Source organism: Molothrus ater, chromosome Z, assembly GCF_012460135.2.
Source record: "Molothrus ater isolate BHLD 08-10-18 breed brown headed cowbird chromosome Z, BPBGC_Mater_1.1, whole genome shotgun sequence".
NCBI lineage: Eukaryota > Metazoa > Chordata > Aves > Passeriformes > Icteridae > Molothrus > Molothrus ater.
Genome location: NC_050511.2, coordinates 62,153,255 through 62,175,513, shown reverse-complemented (window position 1 = coordinate 62,175,513; position 22,259 = coordinate 62,153,255). Strand labels below are relative to the sequence as shown.

At 39.1% G+C, this 22,259-nt stretch overlaps 1 protein-coding gene across 1 annotated transcript in view; it reads left to right on the top strand.

Moving 5' to 3' along the window:
* Positions 1 to 22,259, top strand: part of RORB (RAR related orphan receptor B) — a 137,487-nt gene that overhangs the window by 67,245 nt on the left and 47,983 nt on the right. The window lies entirely within an intron of this gene.

Sequence of the window (22,259 nt, the reverse complement as noted above, 5' to 3'; positions counted from 1 at the left end):
ATTTATCATACAGTGTACTGTGTTGGATGATGAATTTGCCTCATCCCTTGACAATATCTATGAAAAGTTTTCCTGAATCTGTCCAGGACAGAATTAATTTTTGCAGTAGCCAGGAGAAGGTAGGGCTTGGACATGGAGGATATTCTGAACCACTTCACAACATTTCCAGGGACTGAGAAAAGAGACTGTCTCCCAAGTCTCAAGAAGGGCCTTCTTCCAGACAAATAAACATGGCAGAGAGCCATGTCTATTTTTGGGTAGGGGGATTCTTGTGAAGAGTTACTTTTCTTGTACCCTCTGTCATTGGTATTGTTGCAGCTGCTGTTTGTTTTCTTATCTCAGTGCTGTTTCCAGTAAATTGTTCTTACCTCAACCCACAGTCGTTACTTTTTGTGCCCCCAATTCCTTGCTTTGGTGCACTCGAGGCAGAGGGGAGGAGAGAAGGGGAGCAGCATGTGGTTTTAGTGGGTTTACTAAATTGGAGAATAAGTTTTCAAAAGCACAACACAAGTTATTGTTCAAATGCACTAGGTGATTATTTCGAAATGCTTGGAAGAAAAACATAACTGTTCATGTACATAGAGATGAAGGATTATCCTGTGAATATAATTATTATTTGTCAACCTGTGCAAACAGTCCTTAAGCTGTATGTCATTTCAGTTCATCTTATCATACAGGGCTGATAAGTTTTAGCAAAGTGAATATGTAATTCAAGTGGAAGTACATTATTTTAATGTGACACCACAACCTTCAAATGATATAATACTTGTTTCACCTTCATTTCTTGTGTTTTTTTCATGAGTTGTAAATTTTGTACACAAAAATTACAGTTTGTAAGCTTGATGTTCTGTCTAATTGAGAACTTTATACTTAGGATGTCCAGGTGGACCAGTTGATGCAGAATAAGGGTACATCAGAAATTTTCCATGTGTAATGTTTCTAATTTATGTAAGTTACCTTCATTGGATACTAGTTGAATTATATTTTTAAAGTTGCCCATCTGTATGTCAAGGATGATAAACTGCATACAGATGTGAACATATGGCATTCATCCATTTATGGCTGCAAAGAACTTTGGATACTCACAAACCAGCATTGTATCTTGGAGCAGTGAATTTTGCATTTGGGTCTCCTCAATGAATGAATAATGCATATAGTCTGATGTATCAGCCACTCTGCTGGCAGTGGCTGATACACCTGAAGGCTGTGCTGCCATTCAGCGGGACTTCGATGGGCTGGAAAATTGCCTGGAGAGAAACCTAATGAGCTCAAACAAGGGCAAGTGAGGATAAACAAGGGCAAGTGCTGCATGTTGGGAGCAATAACCCCAAGTACCAGTACAGATCAGGGGCTGGCTTATTCGAGAGCAGCTCTGCAGAGAAAAGCCTGGGAATTTTGGTGGATGAGAAGCTGACTTGGATGACAAGTTGACTGTGAGCCAGCAGTGTGCCTTGTGGCCAGGAGGGCCAATGCTATCTTGGCGTGCACTGGGAAGAGTGTGGCCAGCAGGTAAAGGGAGGTGATCCTCCCCCTCTGCCCTAGTGAAGCCACAACTGGACTACTTCACATCTGGAGTCCAGTTCTGGGCTCCTCACCAGGGAGACAAGGAGACAAGGAGCCACTGGACAGGGTCCAGCAGAGGGCTACAAAGATGATGAGAGGTCTCGACTATCTCCTGTGAGGAGGGACTGCAGCAGCTGGGTCTGTTTTGGCTAGAGAATCATGGAGTCATAGAATGTTGGGGGGTTGGAAAGGACCTTAAAGATAACTAGTCCCAGCACCCTCTGCTATGGGCAGCAGTACCTCTCACTAGGACTAGAATTTTAGAAACCAGAGAAGAAGAAACAGCAGTGAAAAACCTGTCACAAGGAGTGTCCGGCCTTGCATACCATTGGTATCTGACTGGCTAATGCCAGCTTTCAGCTATATTGCCTGAAGTGACACTGTATAAACTATTACCAGGGTGGTATTGCTCAAATGAAGCTTGGGCTTGTTGTGTGACTCAGGAACTTAAACAGATCTTAGATCCTTCTCAAGGTAAAGGGACAGCACACTAAAACCGCCAAAAAGCCCACTGGTGGACTGACATCAGCCACTAGTGATTGAAATAATCACCAGTGCTTTTGAGCACTGTTAAGCAGAGTTATGAGAAGGGTGTATTTTAAGAAAACAAAGACTTTAACCTGGGATTTGCTACTTCTACACAGTGTGTTTTAGAAAGATCAACTTGCTCCTGAAACACGTTTTTTAAATTGTTGTAGTGTAAATTATTTCATAGCTGTATCAAGATTTACACAGACAATTGGTTTAGTCAGTGTGGGAACTCAGCACATCCCTCTGGATGTCCAGAGTTGCTGAAAACCCTCAAGGGGGGCTCGGAGACCCTGGCATGTTGCCCGGAACACCTGGTGGCTTGACTTTGATCCTTCCAGCGAATTGCCACCTGTGTGTGAGGACATGAGAGCCACACGGGTTTGAATGGTGCAAGAATGATGTATTTACAGGGTGGAAATATAGATTTTGGGGTTTTTTGGAATAGGGGTTATGGAGACAAGATGGAGGAATCAGGGCGTGTCTCGTCTTTCTTCTTTCTTCTTCTTGTTCTCCATTTTCTGCTGTGATGTTGGCACTTGGGGATTGGTTTAGAGTAGAAGTGCACTGTCTAACATAGGCGATAGGTATTGGGAATTAAAAGTAAATATGATATACGTAGTTTGTAGTACATAAAGATGACACCGCCTCGGGGGCGGTCAGAGTGCTTGTGGCTGCCTTGCTGTGCAGACCTCAGCTGGGCAGAGAGAAAATTTTGTAGATAAGAAATAATAAACAACCTGAAGACCGAAAAGTGAAGAGTCCAGACTCATTCTTCGGAGCGCGCGCTGCCTCAGAACCATCCCACGCATCTCAGGGCAGAGACAGACAGCCGACCCGAGAAGTCAGCAGGCTAAATCTAGAGAAAATTTACCTTTGGTTCATTGTAGATAAAAAGAGAATAACATAGATCTAGGTAATATATGAAGCTAGGTATGCTTTTTACAGTCTTGAGAGTGATGTGTTGTGAATTTTCATTTCTCGTTCTTGTAATAAATTCTTCATTGTAATTTTTTTATTTGTTCATAATTCCATTATATTGGAGCCTCTGTAATGAAAACTTCGGACTGAAATTCATGTATTCAATTTTTTTAGTAACTTTAGTCCAAAATGAATGTTTAGTTTGAAATGTTACACTTTTGCTGGACTTGTAAGTTCCAAACCAAGTGAGAGGGGATTAACTATGCTCTATTTGTTTTTGTATTTCAGCCAGTTGATTGTTAAATTTCAAATAGTTATGGCCACTCAGGTAAGGAGTTTGCACTTTCTATGTCACCAAAGACTAACCACAAGACAGTGGAGCCAGAAACAAAGGCTATTTTTCTAGGAAAACTGTTTACTGTTTATGAAATAAAAAAGAATCTGCTGGATTCTCAGGTGCTGCGATTTCAGGACCTACAATTAGAAAAATAGAAACAAAAGTCCTCTTGGAATGAAAAAGGAAAGAGGGAATTTTTAATGCGGGATTTGAGGGCTTTTCTACAGTTTCATAAAGCCCTTTTAACTGGTATACCAAGTACTAAATCTAAATATTCCCAACATCCTACAACTAGTCCCCCCTCCTACCTTGGAACATTATACTGTTTCTGATGGTTTCCTTTTCATTTATAGTTCACAAATCTGTTGTCTTTTTGAAGTCATCTTCTGGGGTAAAATAAATAGAAATGCCAGCAACAGATTTAAGGAATTATCTTTCTCACTGGGACCTGTACACATATGTACCATAGATTTGAAGCCACAAATAAGATTTTTCCATTAGTCCCACAGAAGGATTTCTCATGGTTCTTGCTACTTGCTGTGCTAAGCTTCCCAGTGATCCATGGCCAGCAAAGGAGAGATAGAGCTCACATAGAGCTGTAGCACCTGATAAGCTTACCTGTAAATTGGGAAGTTCACAGAAGCCTCTGTTAATAGAGTCCATGTTAAAGAAAAAGCTGAACCTATGGCTTCATGTGGAGATTAATGGCAGTGTAATCCAGGATTAAATAGAAAAGTATGCTTGAATAAGATATTTTCTCAGGAGAGATGTTTATTCTTGTGTACTAGCATCATCCCTAAAATAAAAACTAGTCTCTCCTCTACCAGCCACCTTTCTACTCTCCAGGGACCTTATCCCTCTTAACTTCATTCTGAATACTCATGTCAGAAAGAGCTCAGATTCTCATTAGCTTTCTCTAACTCCCTGTTTAATGACAACAGTAACAATTTGGGCTGATTTTCTAAGATCTCCGATTGAGCTGGTTTTTTGTTAACCTCAAAATGGCTAAACTTAGCAATGTCCTTTTCAAAAAAAAAAACCAAAAAACTAAAAACAGGGTTCCTTCCCTAAATGTTCAGAACTGAAACATTGTCTGAACTGTGATTGCAACAACTTCTCTTTTTGCATATGGAGTGCAGGTAGGAGTGACTGAGGCACATGATTCCACTGTACCACACTGACTGACCTATTAAAGGCACTCTGCACTCAAGGGCAGTCTGTCATGCTAGAGTCTGTACTTGCATCTTCTGAACTGAAATTTCCTTACAGAAAATACAAGTAAATGAATGTTCCTGCACTTGGTATTATTGGTCATGTGAAACCTCTCATGTACTGTAAAATTCACAGGTCCTGGAATTGAAGAAAGCTTTTTCCACTCCAGAATTTACACACCTCAGTTCTAAGAGAGATAGAAATCCCATTTTGGACTTTGCTGAGGCATTTAAAGTAGTTTATGAAAGAGATGTGCCTACAAATCCCTTAGGCAACAAGAAATACTTAGCCTGCCACAGTCATTAACTGATCTGTTGGGTAAAAGGAAGTGTCAGCATCTCAATTTCCTTGCCCATTCTGCATTCAGATCCATAAACACTTTCTCCTAAGAGAGAATAATTGTTTATGGTTCCAAAATGGGTTTCCTATAGTAAACAAACACCTAGTAAACAAGAACCCTGGAGTAGAAGAGATCACATTGTTCATTTAATAAAAGGCTAGTACTGGTAATAATATGTTTTTGATTATGTACCAGAGAAAGTAGTCTAAACTGCCAATTCTTTAGACCTCAATACTCTCCTGTCTGTTACAGGTTTGCTTTTCTACAGTCCAAATGTCTTTATCAGAAGAAATATGCATGTCTTACATTACGTCAACACACTGCAGAAACTCTGGACACACAAAAAGTTGAAATAATTAGAGTGATTACATGACAGTTTCAGGCACTCATGAGTCAGGATATTTTTCTTGAATATGTCAGTAACTGCTAATTAAAACCGACATAAACATAATTCTTTCTAAAGGGCTATTCATTTGATTCATTTGCATTGTTTTGAAGTTTCTATAATTCATGTCTTAGCTTTAGACAAGAAGTCCTTTCAGGTACTTACGGTCAACAAAAACACAATTATCAAATGTAATATGATTGCTGCTTCAAAATCCCTAGTTAACTCTTCATTTAAGTCTGTGTAACAATGTGTTCTAGCTGATTGGTGAAAATTTTCTTTCACAACATGTGACATTTATGCCTTTTTTGCACTTTATGTGATTTTCATCATCAGTTTTGATTCAAAATAAATTGCGTTTGAAGTCTGAACCAATTCTGTTATAGAGGGTTTTATTTCAAGTATCTTTGATACATTTTGGCTCCTAAAGCACCATGGGTGGGTGCTAATAATTTTGGAGTTCTGACATCTTCCAGTAGCCTGTTGTTTTCCTTTTAACTGGCTGTGGCTGGGTAATTTTCATCTGAAAATATTTACCAAGGACTCTTTCTGTTCCAGTTCCACATTGCAAGATCTGGGCCCTGATTCTGCAGTTATTTGCTGTGCACAAATAAATATTGCAGCTTACAGAACTTCTTGAAACACTTTTAAAAAGTCCAGAAGGGATCCCAGCATGTGATGTAGCGTATGTGCAGCGAGTGACCGGTGTGTAGAGCAGGTGACCAAGTCATTGGCATATGCTGGGTGGGCAGGAAGGTGATCCTTGCCCCAAAAACCTATCATCCACTTCCTAAACTGCACATTCCACGTGAAGCCAGAGGTGGCAGTGGCAAGGCGAACGGAGATAGTCTCCTGTTTGTTTATTCTGGCTCTAGGGAAGAAAGAGGAAATTGAAAGAAAGAATGCCTGCAACTTCTACTGGAAAGCAGAATGGAACTATGTTATTAAAAAACATATATAAAAATCCATGAGTACTTCAGGAAAGAAGTGTTGGGATGCTAGCAGGAAGATATCTTAATCCAGTGTTTGGGAAAGGAGATTGAACACCAAGCAACAGTGTTAATTTCACTTCTTCCGAAGAGGAGAAAGAAAAAGCAAAAGAAAAAAATACTGTTTTCCAGATGCTTGTAGGTACCCTATCAGAAGAAAATATTAAAATTCACATCAACCTAAATTGGAGAAACATGTAATCCATCCCTTTTTGGAAAAGTTAAGTGGTCAAAGGTTATCATCTTTTTTAATAGCCATACATTGTAACTTAAATGCATGCACCCTTCTAGGAGTAAGAGTGAAGGCCTGTAACAAAAGATAATAATGCTCATAATAGTTGTTCTCAAGTAGTTGTTTTATGAGCCAGTGTCTGTGATCCTACCAAGAATGTATTTAGCTGCATTACTTACACAAAGGACTCGAATGCCATGTCTTCACAGATAATCCGAGTTGCTCAAGTAAATGTACCACTGTAAACCACGACCATCTGCCTTTCCTACTTAGAATGGAGATGAGTGTTTGCTGTTGGGTAATTTTTACACCTGGAATGATATAAGGTGAAAGTTTTTAAGTGCAAATTAGTCAAAGTTAAATGAATAGTTAATATATCCTAGAATATTAACCATCTTGCTTAGAAAAATTAGCTGTTATCTGTCAGTGAGCTACAGAATCACTCAGATTTTGAAATACCTCTGAGGTCATTGAATGATCACCACCTTGTCTACTAGACCACGGTACTGAGTGCCACATACAGTTATTTCTTGAACATTCTTGAACTCCACCCACTCCAAGGATAGTCTGTTCTAATGTTTAACAACACTTTGCATAAATAAATTTCTTCAGATGTCCAGCCTGAGTGTACCTTGTCCTCTCATCCTTTCGGTGGCTGCCTGCAGAATAGGCTGGCTCACACTTGAACACATTGTCCTGTCCGGCAGGTGTAGAGAGAAAGTTCTGGCCTCTCATCTTGCTCCCTCTGTAGAAGCCTTCCTTGATGTTCAGTCTGTCAGGTGTCATCCAGCTGAAGCAGTGTGCACATCATAAGGACAAGTGATGCCACAAAAACAGCAGATGTGGAAAAATCGGAAATGATACCAGTCAGGAACTGTGACACAAACCATCTAAAAAGGCTTTTTTTTGTTTTTTGTTCAGTGATCTAGTTGCATTTCAGCAGAATATTTAATGTATCAATGAAAAGACACAGCTGCATAGTACATATTGTTGAGACTTCAATCAGATTTTTATGTCTCTTTGTGGGGGCGTTTTCTCAGAGATAATAGAAATTCTTTCTGCAGAAAAGATAATTTTGAAATTTGCCCAGTGAAGACTTGTTTCTCATAGCTTGGATTTGACAAGACAAAGAGGAAATTGTATATTAACTGTTAGCATCATCCACATGTGAGAAACCCTTAAGCAAAGAGCCTGCTGTTACATGTAATAGCCCTGACTACTTTTTGGGAAAAGAGCATGAGTCACTTGAAGAAAGGAGATTCATATTTTCTCCTAGATGTGTTGTTTAAAGACTGAACTGTATAAAACAGGATTGGCATTGTCTAATTACTTGCATCTTACACTGTGATAACTCAATTTGCTTTTCATTCCTAGGTATTTAAAACACTGTTATTTTCCCATCAGACTTTACTGTCTGTCAATTAAAGAAAAGAGAGAAAGAGAGAGAAAGTGGAGAGAGAAATTTGTTACAGAATGTTTCATGTAGATATATTGAAAACATCTTGCCTGAATTGCTTTTCTTACAATTTTTTAATGTTTATGATTTTTACCAGATAAAACAATCTTCAAGAGATTTTTAATAAGGTTTTTTCAGCATTTTTCTGCAGAGCAAAACATTTTTGTTTGAATGCCAGTTTGCTTAGTAATGCTTGCTAAGACAGTATGAGAAAAACCTCAAATACTGCAGAATGTTGTTTCTTTTGCCTTCTTGGCACTTCACAACTAAAGCTACAGTGGGTAAGATGTTAGCATGGGCTGCACTTATGGCTTATATCCCTGGCTTATTGTTTCCCCCATTACCTAGGTAGGTAGCTCTCACTGGGACCAGAATTACAGTTTTGCTCAGATTTCCTGAGCTGCATGACCAAAGTAATTAGTGTCCAAGGGAACATGAGGTAGGGTTGGTTAATAATTGAGTGTAGAGCCACCTGAATTGAAAATACTAATGCTATCCATAATTATTCAATGTCATCTAAAGTAATAAGAGCTATATTAGTGAGGACTGTCTCTTGTACAGTAATTTGAGTTAGGGTAATTTTCTTTTTCTGCGTATTTGTGGGAAACGGTTGCACTTTTGAGGTGCAGAAAATCATAAGAATTACATTATGCATGACACCTGTGTGAAGGGGTAGATGATACACACTTTTCTTTCCCAATAAATAGCATTTGTGGGGAGAAGAAAAACAGTTAGAGAGGTGATTATAGGCAGACCTGAGCATATGGTACCATTAAGGCATTTTTAATAGCAATTCTGTTTTTGGCCTCTGTAACACGACTGTACTTCTATTTTTAAGAATTCAGCAAACAATATTGTAGTATGTAACATTGATAAATATGATTGTTCTTTTGTACCATTTATTTAACTTCTTAAAGCAAATTAAGTTCTCTGTCTCAGCACAGAGTGAGAAATCTTTCACTTTCAAGTATATATGTCTTGTCTGGAGACATATCAGAATAAAAAATTCCAATAAAATATTTTTATTTTACTTCTTTTTTACTGTATTCTTAGATTCCATCAGCTATTCTACGTCATTAGGAAGTTATATCTTGTATTGTTTCCAAGAACAATCAATATAAACCGGTGAAAAAGTGTTAAATTTCATAGCTTAGGAAACCATTTATTAGAATCCTTTTGCTGTACACTTCTATGTGTTATGAAGATAACTAACACTACTGGTCAAATAGATTTTGTCCTTAACTTTGGTTTTGAGGTTTTTTTGGAATCTAAGAGGTAAATTATAAAAATTTATATTTCACTTTTCTAAATTCATTGGCGGCTCCTGGAAGGGGAAGCCAGAAAAGTACACCCAACATAATAAGGGAGTAGTGCGACATCGACAAAAAAGTTACAGTAACAGCACTGTTCTCCTAGTGGTCTCTTCTCTTCTTACAGCTTGTTCTCATTTCTTTTAAAATGGATGAAAAGCTTCTGACAAGAATGTATTATTTCACTAGCATGGCAGGAAGCTGTATTTGTGATTCATCTGATATTACTGCTTCCCTTTGTTCCATAGCTAGTGATAGGCTTTATCGTTTGATAAAAGGGAGGTTCTCACTGAGGCCTCTCACCATGTCTTGTGAAAGTGTTCTGATACATTGCTGCTAGTACACCAATACACATGTGCCTAATTACCTAAATGTCCCTGAAGTTCTGTGTGGCTCCAACATTTTACTCTACTTGTTCTGCATCAATGTTTGGGTCCTACAATGTTTGGGTCCTCAGATGTGGCAGCATCCCAGAAGCTGCTAGGTATGGGCTTACAAACAGGTTAGTCTTTGCTCTGTAGCAATAATAAAACAAATAAACAAAAACCCACCAAGTATATTTTACAAAGCTAGGATGACAAAGCTGTGTTCCATTTAGCCTTAATGAAGTTACAGCTATATTCATTAAAGTTTTGTCAGAAAAATAAAATAATTTTGTCAGATACTTTAGGCAGAGGGCCAGAAACATCACTGTAAACAAATGCCTACATTTGGTGTATCTACTGATTGCTATAAAAATAGCTTGTTCACTCTTTCCCCTATATTCTAATGTCACTAGTACAGTTTTATTAGTTAGCTGCTGTTGAGAAGGAAATTAGGCAAATTTTCAAAATTAAATACATCCCTAGGTATGTTGCCCAAGGCACCTAAGATACTCTTTTCTTCTCCAGCATTTGTGTGTTAGCAGTTCACAAACCCGGACCCAGTGGCAGATGACTGGACGGCCTGTACCCTGCAGAAACATTTAAGCACATAGAGGTTTACTAACTCCACTTTAAGTGTCTCAAGAGACAGATATCAGAGTACCGAATTCTTAGGTATCTCTGATCTTTGGGGTTTTTTTTTTTTTTGTCTGACCCTAATGTATCTCAGTGTGGATGAAAATGTTTTGCATGTAACCAGTCTGAATAAAGCTGTCATACTGATTGGAGTTTCTCTCCATTTCATGCCTCCATGGAGGACTTTGAAGGACAATGCCACAAGCTTTGTCATGCGCTTGAAGATTATGTGGAACATAATAACTGAAATAGTAGCACAGTACATTGAGAGGCTCATGCTCACTCTATCATCTGTCTTCTACCTGCAATGATGATCTTTTGATCTTTAGTTAATAAGTTGTTTGTTTTTTTCCTTCTCACTATTTTTAAATTTGTTAAATTCTGCATCTATTATTCACATGCTGTGCTTGGAAACAGGGGTGAGGTAGTATCTAGAAGAGTGACTTAAAAGCACTCACTCTTTCTGTCAAAAGCACAATATGTGTCTTCAGGAGTGCAGAGAAGTGTTGGCAGAGGTATTACAGCAAAGCTCTGGGCTTGTTGTTTTAGAAGGGTTTGATGTTCTTTTGTGTATTGTTTATGAGATTGAGATTCATGATTAGAAACCCAGCAGTGATGCTTTCTTTCTGACTGGCCTTATAATATGGCAGGCAGTATTCTTATTCATGAAAACTACCTGAATTTTACGTAAGACACAAGGTCCCTATTCTCCTTCCAGCTGGATGGAGCATAAATTCATTAGGTTCAGGATGCCCACTGAAATATTTCTGGTATTTGTCATTTCACTGCTTGGTTCCAGTGTTTGGGCTTGGCAAACTGAAGGGACATGATATGATTACAGTTCAGAAACAGCATTGCTACCAATCAAATACCATTTGCTAATGCATATAATGAAGAGGTCCCAGAGAGAATTTACTGTTTCCTTACAGTAAAGTGGAAATACAGAGGTTTCACACTGAATTGTGCATAGAGATTGTCATCATTGACAGATAAATTGTCCCACTTTATTAGGTTTCCAACAAGATATTATGGTTACAGAGAGTCTAGAATTTAAATTGAAACACATTATAGGAAGCAGTGTGGTTACAGCAGTTTATAGGAATAAAACCAAGAGGTTTCATTTCATACTTTGATTGAAGTAAAATGAGTAAGGCTTACATTTAGATACTAAAAAAGTCTTGATAAAAGCTTTCATTTAATATAGTTTATTTAATTACCTAACTTATATAAATCCTACTAGTTTGGTTTTTATTTTCAATGTGTAGTCACAACTCTTCTTGACAGATCATTTCAGTAACTGCTTCTCTTGTGAGACGCAAGTTTGTGTAAAGCACAGCTTTCCCAACAGTTCAGACCAAGTGTTCAGGAGATAATGGTTCTGTTGCTGCAGAAAGTTGAAATTTATTGTCAGCACACAAAGAAAAGAGCTATATCAAAATAATTTCTCTTAACGTTCAAAATTTGGGGCATGTAGCTATTTATCCTGTGCAGGCAAATGAATGCACTTCAACGTGTCCAAATTATGGTATTCATATTTAGACTATCAAGTGTGTAATATAGATCAGTGCTTTCAACTTGGAAGGAGCTATCAGCATATTCCTTCTCAGAAGATGACTCACAATTTAAAAATTTACTGGCTTTTTGAATTGTAGTAAAAATATCAATAAATTGGGCAACCAGTGAATATTGGAGCAAATCATATTGGTCACTAGAAGAACTAAACTGACCCACAGAAATAATCAATAGCTTCCCAGAAAATGGCCCACTACAAATTGTAATCCAGACTGTAGGAGTCTAAAATACCTGATTTGCTCCTGAATGTGTTTAGCTGTGAATTTCTCTTTACACATGTCAGGGACATGTGTCGTCCCTTTTAGGGAAGAGACTTTTTTATCAAGAGTGGTCAGTCACTTCTTGGGAGGTAAAACAGTAAGTAAGCAGTGAGACAAAGAGTCAGGCAAAGCAAGTCCCACAGATCTTGCAAGTTTAAATGGGGAACTATGATATTAGACCACTCTATTATTATCTCACCATTTCCAGTGCGGTTCAAAGATATGATTCTGTACATGTTCATAATTTCTTTTCCAGGTTGTCCGTGGGTGATATTCTGGTCCCTGGTTCTTAACATTCATTCAGTGTTTGTCAAAGACCTAAAGAGTTCATACCAACAGAGGAAACCTGTCACCTCAATGTTATAAGGTTGTCCAAAGATACTTATTTTCTGTACATAGAGGTATGGCCTCTCGTATAATTTCTGAAGTCTTTTAACTTAAAATGTATAGCACAGTGGACTAATAGACCTTTAGAGCATGCTCTCTTTCATTCATGGCTCCCCTTCATGCAGTCTGCTGGAATCACTTTTTACCAGAAAAAATAAAATAGAATAAAAAAAGAGCTGACAGAAAATCCTGCTACCATTTTCTTGTGCTGATCCTTTTGCTGTGATTGGGGGAGTCACATATATATTATGCCATCCATATTCTATCATACATAGCAGCTCTGATTAAAGCACTAGCATTCTTTTTAAGTTTTTATTGATTTTTCTTTAAACTAGAAAGTAGCATCACCATTTTTGTATCTTTAGCTTGCAAGTGGAATAGAACTTGATTCACATTGTTGAAATGTCCCTTGGGCTGCAGAGACTTAGATTTACAGATCACAAGGATTTCAGGATACAGTAAGACTTTTCTTTCTGTTCTGTATCTGCAAAGGAGGAAGGCCAACATCCAAAAGGGCACTTGCAAGGTTGATCAGAGCTTGCATGGCTGAAGAATATACAAAGCAAAAGACAGAGCGAGGTTCATCTGATCACATTCCCCAAGGACAATACCTACTTCCTAAAATAAATGAACAGAAGCACCTTCTTCATAATAGTGCGGGCCACAGTCTAGAAGCTGCTGCTCAGTTTTCTACAGTTCTGGCAGTTAAGACTGGGGGATATATCATAGGCAGCCTTCAGAAGGAGAATCATACAATTACCTACAACCTTTTTATAACACCCTACTTTATTTTTCAACTGTTGTGTGACATCAGAATAAATGAAAAGAGAGGCTGACCTACAGTCAATATAATTAATATTGTTTGGCACAGCTTCACTGACTTTGGCCACCCTGCATCAGTCCATACCAAATGAGGTTCTGAACCAGTAGTCTTGTCTCTGCACAGATAAACACACTTTTTTTTTTTTTCCATTTCTCTCACTCCCCAGACAACTGTCCAGATAGCTGGATAATTTTTGATAAAACTCCCAAGAGCAACAGCAGAAGAGTTCTATCTATGGGTGTGGCATGGTTTAGGAATGGTACTCCCCAGTTTAGTGCTCCCACTGAGATTCTGCATGTGCCACTCAGTCTCCCCCCTCTCCCATTACAGGAGAGGGGAATTGCAGGCACAAAAAGTAAAGATAACAGGTTGAGATAACAACAATTTACTGGAAACAGCAATGTGGTAAGAAAATTAGCAGTAACAGCAACAACAATAACAACAAAATGTAAAAGGCAAACAATTCACACATGGTTGCTCAGAATGCATGTTACCCAGCCACTCTCAGCCTCAGAACCAGAGCTACAGGACCACTCCATCTACCCGATTTACCTGACTGGAAGGAACACATTCTCCCCAGAAGAGACTTCCTTACTCCTGCCCCTGGCAATGACTTAAGGTGGTTAGAATAACTTCTGGATCCTAGCCATGGCCTCTCCTGGCTACTGCAAATCATGAGCTCTGTCCTGACCATAACTAAGACATTATCCAGCCCATATCCTGTACCATCAATATCTTGATCCTACACCTTCCAGCTATAAACATATATAGAGATATGGACACAAGCACAATTTCCATAGTCAATATCTGTCTTTCCAAGGTATCTGTTGAGCCCATTGAGCCCATGGCTGTGGGTTCTCTGTCCTAGATGCCTTCCAGGACAGGAGGGCTGGTGTGCTGTCAGGTGGTTGCAAGCTGCATCATGAACTCATGACCAGTGTATCTGGAGCAGTCCATACTTACTATCCATGCTAGTTATGGCATTCAGCTACTAATGCAACAAAATATTACAGACTGCTCTCACTTAAAAATCAAATTCCCTTCAGGTACATATCATGTTTCCCCATCCAACTGCATTAGATACCAAGTACACCCGGGTCATTGAGCAAAAACAGTCCCACAGACAGGTTTGTCTTAGCTTAAACCTGGACTAATCCAAACTGTCTCCCCTAACACATGCATCAGATGTACCTCACAGGGTGCATCCCATTTGTGATCTGTGAAGGTTTTGATTGGGCAGAGCCAGCTCACCTCAATTGGTGGAGCCTCTGGTGGTAGCTAACGAGGTGGCCTTGGCTAAGTGAAAGTCCCAGTGTGTGAAGGTCCCCCCACCCATTGCTTTCAATGTGGTTTTTAGCTGTCCGTTGTGTTTTTCAGTTTTCCCAGAGGCTGGTGTATGATAAGGAGTATAATATACCCATTAAATATTGTGCTCTTTTCCTTATATCTAACCTAAACCTCCTCTGGCTTAGCTTCATGCTGTTTCCTGAGTGCTCTCCCTGGCCACAAGAGAGGGGAGATCAGTGCCTGCCCCTCCACTTCCTCCTGGCCTGAGCAAACCAAGGCACCTCAGCGACTCCTCACCCAGCTTCCCCTCAAGGCCTTTCACCGTCCTGGTGCCCTTCTTTGGATCCCTCTAACAGCTTAATGCCCAAAACTGCACACAGTACTTAGAGGGAGGCTGCCTCAGTGCAGAGCAGAGGGGGATGAGAGCAATTTACTGGAAAGAGCAATGAGATCAATGTTAATAACTAAGTGTATAGGATGGGCAAAGGATTCACACGTGAGTGCTTGGAAACGTGTTTCCCAATTGCACGCTCCAGCTTAAAGCCAGCATTACTTGACTGCTCCTTCTGCCACAATCACTCAGCCAGAAGGAGCCCCTTCTTCCCAGACAAGACTCCTTTTCCTCTTTCCCCAGCAACAACATGAGGTAGTAGAGAATAACCTCCATGTCCTACCTGTGGTCCTCTTGTCTATTGAAAAAAAATAACAATCTGACCAGAACCAAGACAGGGTGCATCTTTTGTCTGCTTCTTACAGGAGTAAGGTCGTTAGGTGGAAGTGAATTCCACTGCACCTTCATCCTGCTCTCTACATTTATTATCTCTAAAGTGATGGCCAGATTTTCTTTGCTTTAGCTAAATAATTTTTACCTCAGCTATCAACCAAACTAGATATTATCTACAAGAAGCTGAAGGACTCCCTAAGCTATAGAATTGCACAGGGTGGCTTCAGCAGACCATGTTGGTGAGTATATTAGTAGTTTTTACCAAGAAAAAAGTAATACCCAGTCAGTTTTTGAATTTTGGTATATTTTTCTTTCAGGAAAATGCTATTAGTTTTGTGGGAGTTTTTTACTGTACTCTGATAATCAGTTTCTGTGCAAAAGTTTCAATAGTTTATTTTCTTTCTAAATTACTGGGATACATTGTTTACATTCCTCATTTCCACAGTTCATTCTGTGATTCTGGATGTTATAAGATGCTATTAACTGCTCAACAAATTAGACTGATGAGAGAATTAACTCATTTAGGAATAAGTCTATATTACAAAGTGTTCAGTGGTGTCAAATTCCTTCCTTTCTTAATGTGCTAATTTGAAACACAGCAGGAAAATTAAGCCCACTGAAGCTACTCCATTTCCTCCACCCTCTTCTGACAGTGGAGGAAAGATAATAAAGTGGAGTCACTTCAGTGAAAAATCACAATAACCACAAAAATATCAATAGAAGAGCATAGAAAAGAGAGAGTGTTTTGCACAAAAAAAAGAGTGTTCATCACTGAACAAACAAAAACACTTCCCAAAGACCGTGCCCAATGTGGTTTTCCCAGCCAAAGGCAAAAACAGTGGCTGATCCTGTGCTGGACCACATGGTGTTTGGGAAAACAAAGGCAGTAAAATGTCAGGGAGAGTCACAGCTCAAATTCCCCCCCCAGCACAAAAACACTTGAACAACAGGGACAAGACAAAACCTGGTGGGATCTGAGAGGGCTCTGAAGCAGGTCAGGGCACCTTCTTCTGGGCTCGATTGTGTGTGAGCAGGAGTGGAGATTGGCAGTTCTGGCTGCAGGATAACGGCACAGCTGGGCTGGGCTCTGCTCCACACCCCTGCTGCTCTCTCTCTTCTGTGTCTTGTCGCACCAAACCAAAAAAGATGCAGTCAGAGGAACGGAGAAAAGATTGCAGTGGCAGAGAGGGTCTGGCTGTGCCAGGCTGATCCCAAAAGTTGCGTACCTCCTTCCTTGAGCCCATAAAAAGATGCCAACCCTGCCACTGCTAGCCCTGGCTCCCTCCTGAAACCATATCCCTACCACAATATGGGTGGTACATAATTAAACAGCTCCAGAAATTCCACCTCATTTCTCTATAACCGCTTACCTCAAAAATCTTTATCATACAAAAAAAGAAATCTCTTTCCTTTTGAACACAATCGGGTAATATTTTGTCATGAATGTGCAAATATGACTTTTTTATGCTCATTGCAGGAATGCTGAACTAGATGACCTTTGAAGATCCCTTCCAACCCAAACTATTCTATGATTCTATGATCTCTTTGTGTTCAAACAGTTAAAAAGAACGCTAGGTGCATGGGGATGCCTTTTATTGAGATTGTTGCTTCAGGCTATTAGGCCAGTTCATTGGACAACTTCATGGTCAAAAGGGAGCTTTTAATGTATGGATTTCAGAGCTTGCTGTAGCCTGTGCTGTAGATGAGTGGCGTATTTATTTTGTATTTGTTTGGCTCTTGAAATCATTTTTCAACATAGGATTTTTCCAGCTGAGAGTCGGTGGGGTACATTTCTAGAAATACAAACTGAAAATTACGTCATATCATTGTATTTCTGTAAGAGTTAAAATACTTCCATTTTCTTCTTGAAATCAGGTCCCATTTCAAAAAGTAAATATTGCATAGATTTTCTCATCCAAGTTCTGCCTGCTCTTTGTTAGGATCCAACTGGTAAGAGATGCCTCTGACTGAATTAAGGTGCAAACAAGACCAAAATCAATAGCACAGATTTTATTTAATTGTTAATGTGAGGTGGAGACAGCAATAGGAATAGGAGGAAGAGGGAGAAGACAAAGAGTGAGAGATTCAGCAAGAGATACCACTGCATAGATTCCTCTGGCATCGTGGTTGTTCTTCTTCACACTGGTTAGCTCAGTCCTGGGGGTCCCAAATGTTCTTCTGGAGGTACCCTCATTTCCAGGTCCAGGTCCCCACTATCCATGAGGCATAGATGCTGTTCCCACAACTTGGAATGGCACGTGTGTAAGCAGCTGTTTCCTTTCTCCCCATTTGCCATGGTGGGAATTTTTGCCTGGATAGGTTACCCAGATCTGCCTCACCAGGCCTGGCATCTTCCTGTTGTTTCCACCTGCACTCTTCCCATTGTCTGCACAGTGGAATTTGCCCAACATGCTAATTCCAAACCTTCACCTCCATTTAGGTCTGGTATTAATGCCTCTCTGTTTGCCATCTGTGCTTTTCTTAAGTTCCTGTTGTGGTGGCTTATTTTACAAGAACTTCCTGTTTTCCCAGAGTTAGAGGCAGTTCACTGTGCTCTTGAAGTCTTGAAGATCCCACCCTGATCCCTGTAGAGGCAGCACATATTCAGCAGGACATGCAGTGAGATTTATTGGGCTACCAGTCAATGGCAGTTCTGGAATTGAAACCTGGTGTGTCTGGAGCCTTTGCTCAGTACCAGTTTGATACTAAATCGTGCATCAGAAGGATACACAGTATTTGGCGGCAATCTATGATTTCTTTCTGACTCATGCAGAACTAATTTTCAGTTACACAAATTACAGAGGGAAAAGAGGGGGGGGAAAACCCACTTAAATATTGTTCATTTCTTTTGGCCATTTCTTTGATCCATGTTTTTTATCTGAGACGAAAGCAGTGTGTCTAATGGGAAACTCTAATATTTTATGAAACAGTGAGACTTAAAGATCTTCTTAGGCAATCAGTACTTCAGCAGAATGAAACACTGTTGCAACAGAAGGAAAATTATACACCAATTATTTACCCAGTCAGGAAAAGTTATGCTCCATAACATCAAAAAGCTTCAATTAATGAAATAATAGAGAGTGAACTGTTTTTTACCAAACCAGAAAATGTTTATTCATCAAAATGCCACAGGCCAAGAGTTGGAGACTGTATTTAAGATTATAAATCCAGAGCAACACATGTATGTGACTATATGTGAGTGATTCTAGGAACAGACGTGAAAAAAATAGCTGTGTAATGCTTATGCAAGTTTAAATGAGTTGTTGCAAGTAATTAACTCATCCTTACTATCCTTCAAATAATGTTTTCTGTACTATTGGGAAAATATTTTTTCAGCCTGACTATTCTCAGCTCATGTATTTGTTTGTTTTCTGTACTTTTCCCGATTTCCAAAAATACTTCTTATTTTCATAAACTTCAGAACTCTCCTGTAATATTTCCTCTTGCATGGGTTTCTTTATTTGAAAATCTTTCAGCTGTTTTATTTAAATTAAGCCAGCATTCAAAACAAAGATGGCTGAGATGGCAACTTTGAATTTTTTTTTCCCACTAGTATGTGTGATTAGCAGTCTTCTGTATGTATCAGGCTAACTGAATCTTGAAAATTAAGTTCTCTCTGTTTTATCTTTGGCATGAATTCCAAGGAAATTGATATGCAGGGTTAGCAATACAGAACTGTTAGAATCTTCTTACTTATTTCAACAACTTCTTCATGCAAAAGGTTAGAGCACAAGAAAATGGATTAAAAAGGAAAGGTTACCTGGAAGTGGGGTAACAGTGCCACAGAAAAGCCTGGGAATATGTACAGGGAGGGGAGAGGAATTCTTTCAAAGCACAGGAAAGACTCAAGGAAAAAATGAATTAGTAGGAGGCAGTGCATGTAATGTATTAGTTGTCTTGTAGAAATGCTCTCTTCTCAAATACTGTTTTGCTGTGTTTTATTCTTGACAGAAAGCCTGTGTAAATCTTGCTTTGTGTTCAGCTGCACCACATTGGGTGCACAGCAGCCACTGCATGCCTTTGCACATGTAGCCCATGAAACAGGATGCAGTTCTAACCATTATAGAAGGCTAGGGGGGAAAAATGTAGTAGTTCCAGGCCCTGAGCAGCTCTGTTAGAGATTCATACTGAGAGCTTACCCCTAAGTTCCCCTTTTCCGTACAACCTAAGGGCACCTGGGATTCGAGAGGGGCAGTTCAGACAGGTCTGTCACATGACATATAAAAACACTGGAAGGAGACTTACTTTTTAACTCTGGCTGAAAGTAGGCAAGATGTAGGCTCATGACGTTTCACAACATGGGGATTTTATCTATAATAATTTGGCATCTTACATCTGCCACTCTAATCCTCCATGCCTTTATATATATCTGAAACAAAAACTGATGACAAAGGAAAGATGAGATTTATTCAGAATTTCAAGGGGAGAAAATTTAAAAATTATTGGAATGAAATAGAAAATGCATACATGAATAGAGTATCAAAAGGAAATATTTTTTCATTACTTAGTGCCTCCAGCAGCCTTCTTTAATGACATGGAACAGTCTGTGCCTTATTACTTCTTCCATTTAATCTTGTTAATGCAGTCTGTTAAGACTCCACTTTTGCAACAGCACAGGTGTAACTCTGAGTAAGTAGGCTAGTAGGAAGACTACTGTTCTGCTCCTGGAAGTCTTATTTATTTACAACAAAATGTGTGATATTCAAACTAATATAAAACTTAATGCAACTGGTGAGTTGGAATATTTTTATTCTTCACTTCCTTTACATTATGGGACATTAAAGTGAAAAATAAAGAGGGAGATATTAAACATGTTGTACAAGTCTACAAGTCTACAAGTTGAGACAACTGTACTTGGAATTTTACTAAGATTAAGTCTTCCTACTGTCTTTAAAAGATGGCAGATTAAATTGGTAAGTAGACAGCTGGTAAGTACAACATTTTTTCAATCAGCAACAGATGCAAATCCAAGAATATCTCCAGCTGATTTAAATGCTTTTCAAAAGATGGAGCAAAGATTTAAATAGGAATGTGCAAAAGTGAAAATCCATAGTGATAATCAAAAATATGAGGAAATGTGAAGAAGTTCAGGAAGTTTTAAGAAGACAACATCAGAATGATTTCAGAGTCATTTCAGGTTGAAATCACTATTATTTGGTTTTCATTGCTTGTGTCTCTCATAATTTTGCCTTGTAGGACTTATATTGTGTCTAAAGTAAGATATTGCAAGAAAAGTGGTGCAGGAAAGTGGATTGGAAAATGTTCCTTTGACTGTGATGGCAGCTACACAAAGTCCCAGATAATGCAAGTTAGACCCTCATTTTGCTGCAGTGCTCTAATCTAACAGTGCAGCAGTCCTCACTTCCCTTGAAGATTTTGCATGGTGTTGACTGGTGTAGGTTTGAGCGTTACTGAAAGTGTAGGAATTTGTGGGCATTCAAATGAATCTGGGCAGGTAAAGGGGGGAGGAGATGAGGGATGCAAAGATTGCTGGTATGCTGCAGCTGCAGTCCGGTAGCAAAAAGCTGGAGAAGAGGGCACTGCTACAGACAGACCCGAAAATAACCACTACACCCTCCTTCCACTATGAGATGAACTAAGTTTTAAGTTCATTTCCATCCCGCTCCAGTAAGCAGTAACACTTGGCTGGGTGTGAGGAAAGATAAGGTTGTGTGTGATCCCACAGCCTGGAAAAACAGGTCTTCACAGCGTGTTCCTGCAGCATCTTTCTCTGTGTTGCTCAGCTTTGTAACTATATAGCAGAGACCTGTGCATATCTGACACAAAAAACAGGTCCTGACTACTGTATGACTATTTCAGCCAGCTTTGACATGCAAAATGGACTGTAAGTATTTATGATGGTATCTGAACTCTTCCTTTGCAGAGTTCATTGGTCCATTTATTCAGAAGGGAAAAGAATGCAGATGTGGATTGTTGTATTCAGGAAACAACAGGTCAGCACTACTTGGCACAGTCTAAGTAGCTTTCTGAGTAAGGAGAAGTAGAGAGGGAAGATAATATGTGCTGTTAAATGCCTGATATATTATAAAATGTTTTAATTATGAAATTATGAACTTTTATTATGAACTTTTATTATGACAAACATTTTGGCAGAGTAAATGCTAAGTATAATTCTTATAGGAAAGAACTTTGCAGCTATTTTTTGGCCAAGTGCACTTCCACTGTTTTAGAGTGTTGCATAGACAATATGGTCACCACTACTCAGTCATCCTGACCAGCTTATATAAACATTAGCTAAAGCTCCTAGAGATTATTTGCAGAACATTGGATCTGATGAAGTCAAATATAGGATAGCTTCGGTAGTATAATATTTGGGATTAGCATAATAATCTCTTTAGGGAAAGTGTGCAGTATCAGCAGAACCATTGCTTGAGTCTTTGAGGGAAACAGAAACTGTACCATAATAATTCAGCATATATTATATACTTAAATTTTTCTCTGTGAATAGGGCAAGTTTCTGAGCTCTTTAGGGGGTCCAGGATAAGGCCTTGATCATTTAGTTAAATAACTTTGATTTAACTCACATGTGGAGCCCAAATCATCAGTTTGGCAACATGTTAGTGTTGTGTAATGACTTGTGTTACTGTAGTACCATCCTTTGAAGTTACACACATAATTTCCATGAATTTGAATTACTGGGTAAAAGTGTTTATGGATTAATACAGAGATGTGCACATTGAGAGGCAATGAAAATGCTTCTATACAGATTTACAGAGTGCTAGGTGAGCCATCAGATTTTACTGATCATTTGGCACTTTCTTACCTCTATGAGCACAGACTTTCAGGGATCATGTTTTGAACCACAGCTTCTGACAAGGCACCTGAGTTCTGTCTTTTGGGATCTGGACAATGCGCTGTACTTTGTGTTATTCATCACTGCCCAGCAGAGGATGCAGGCAGTTCTGCTTCTCTTC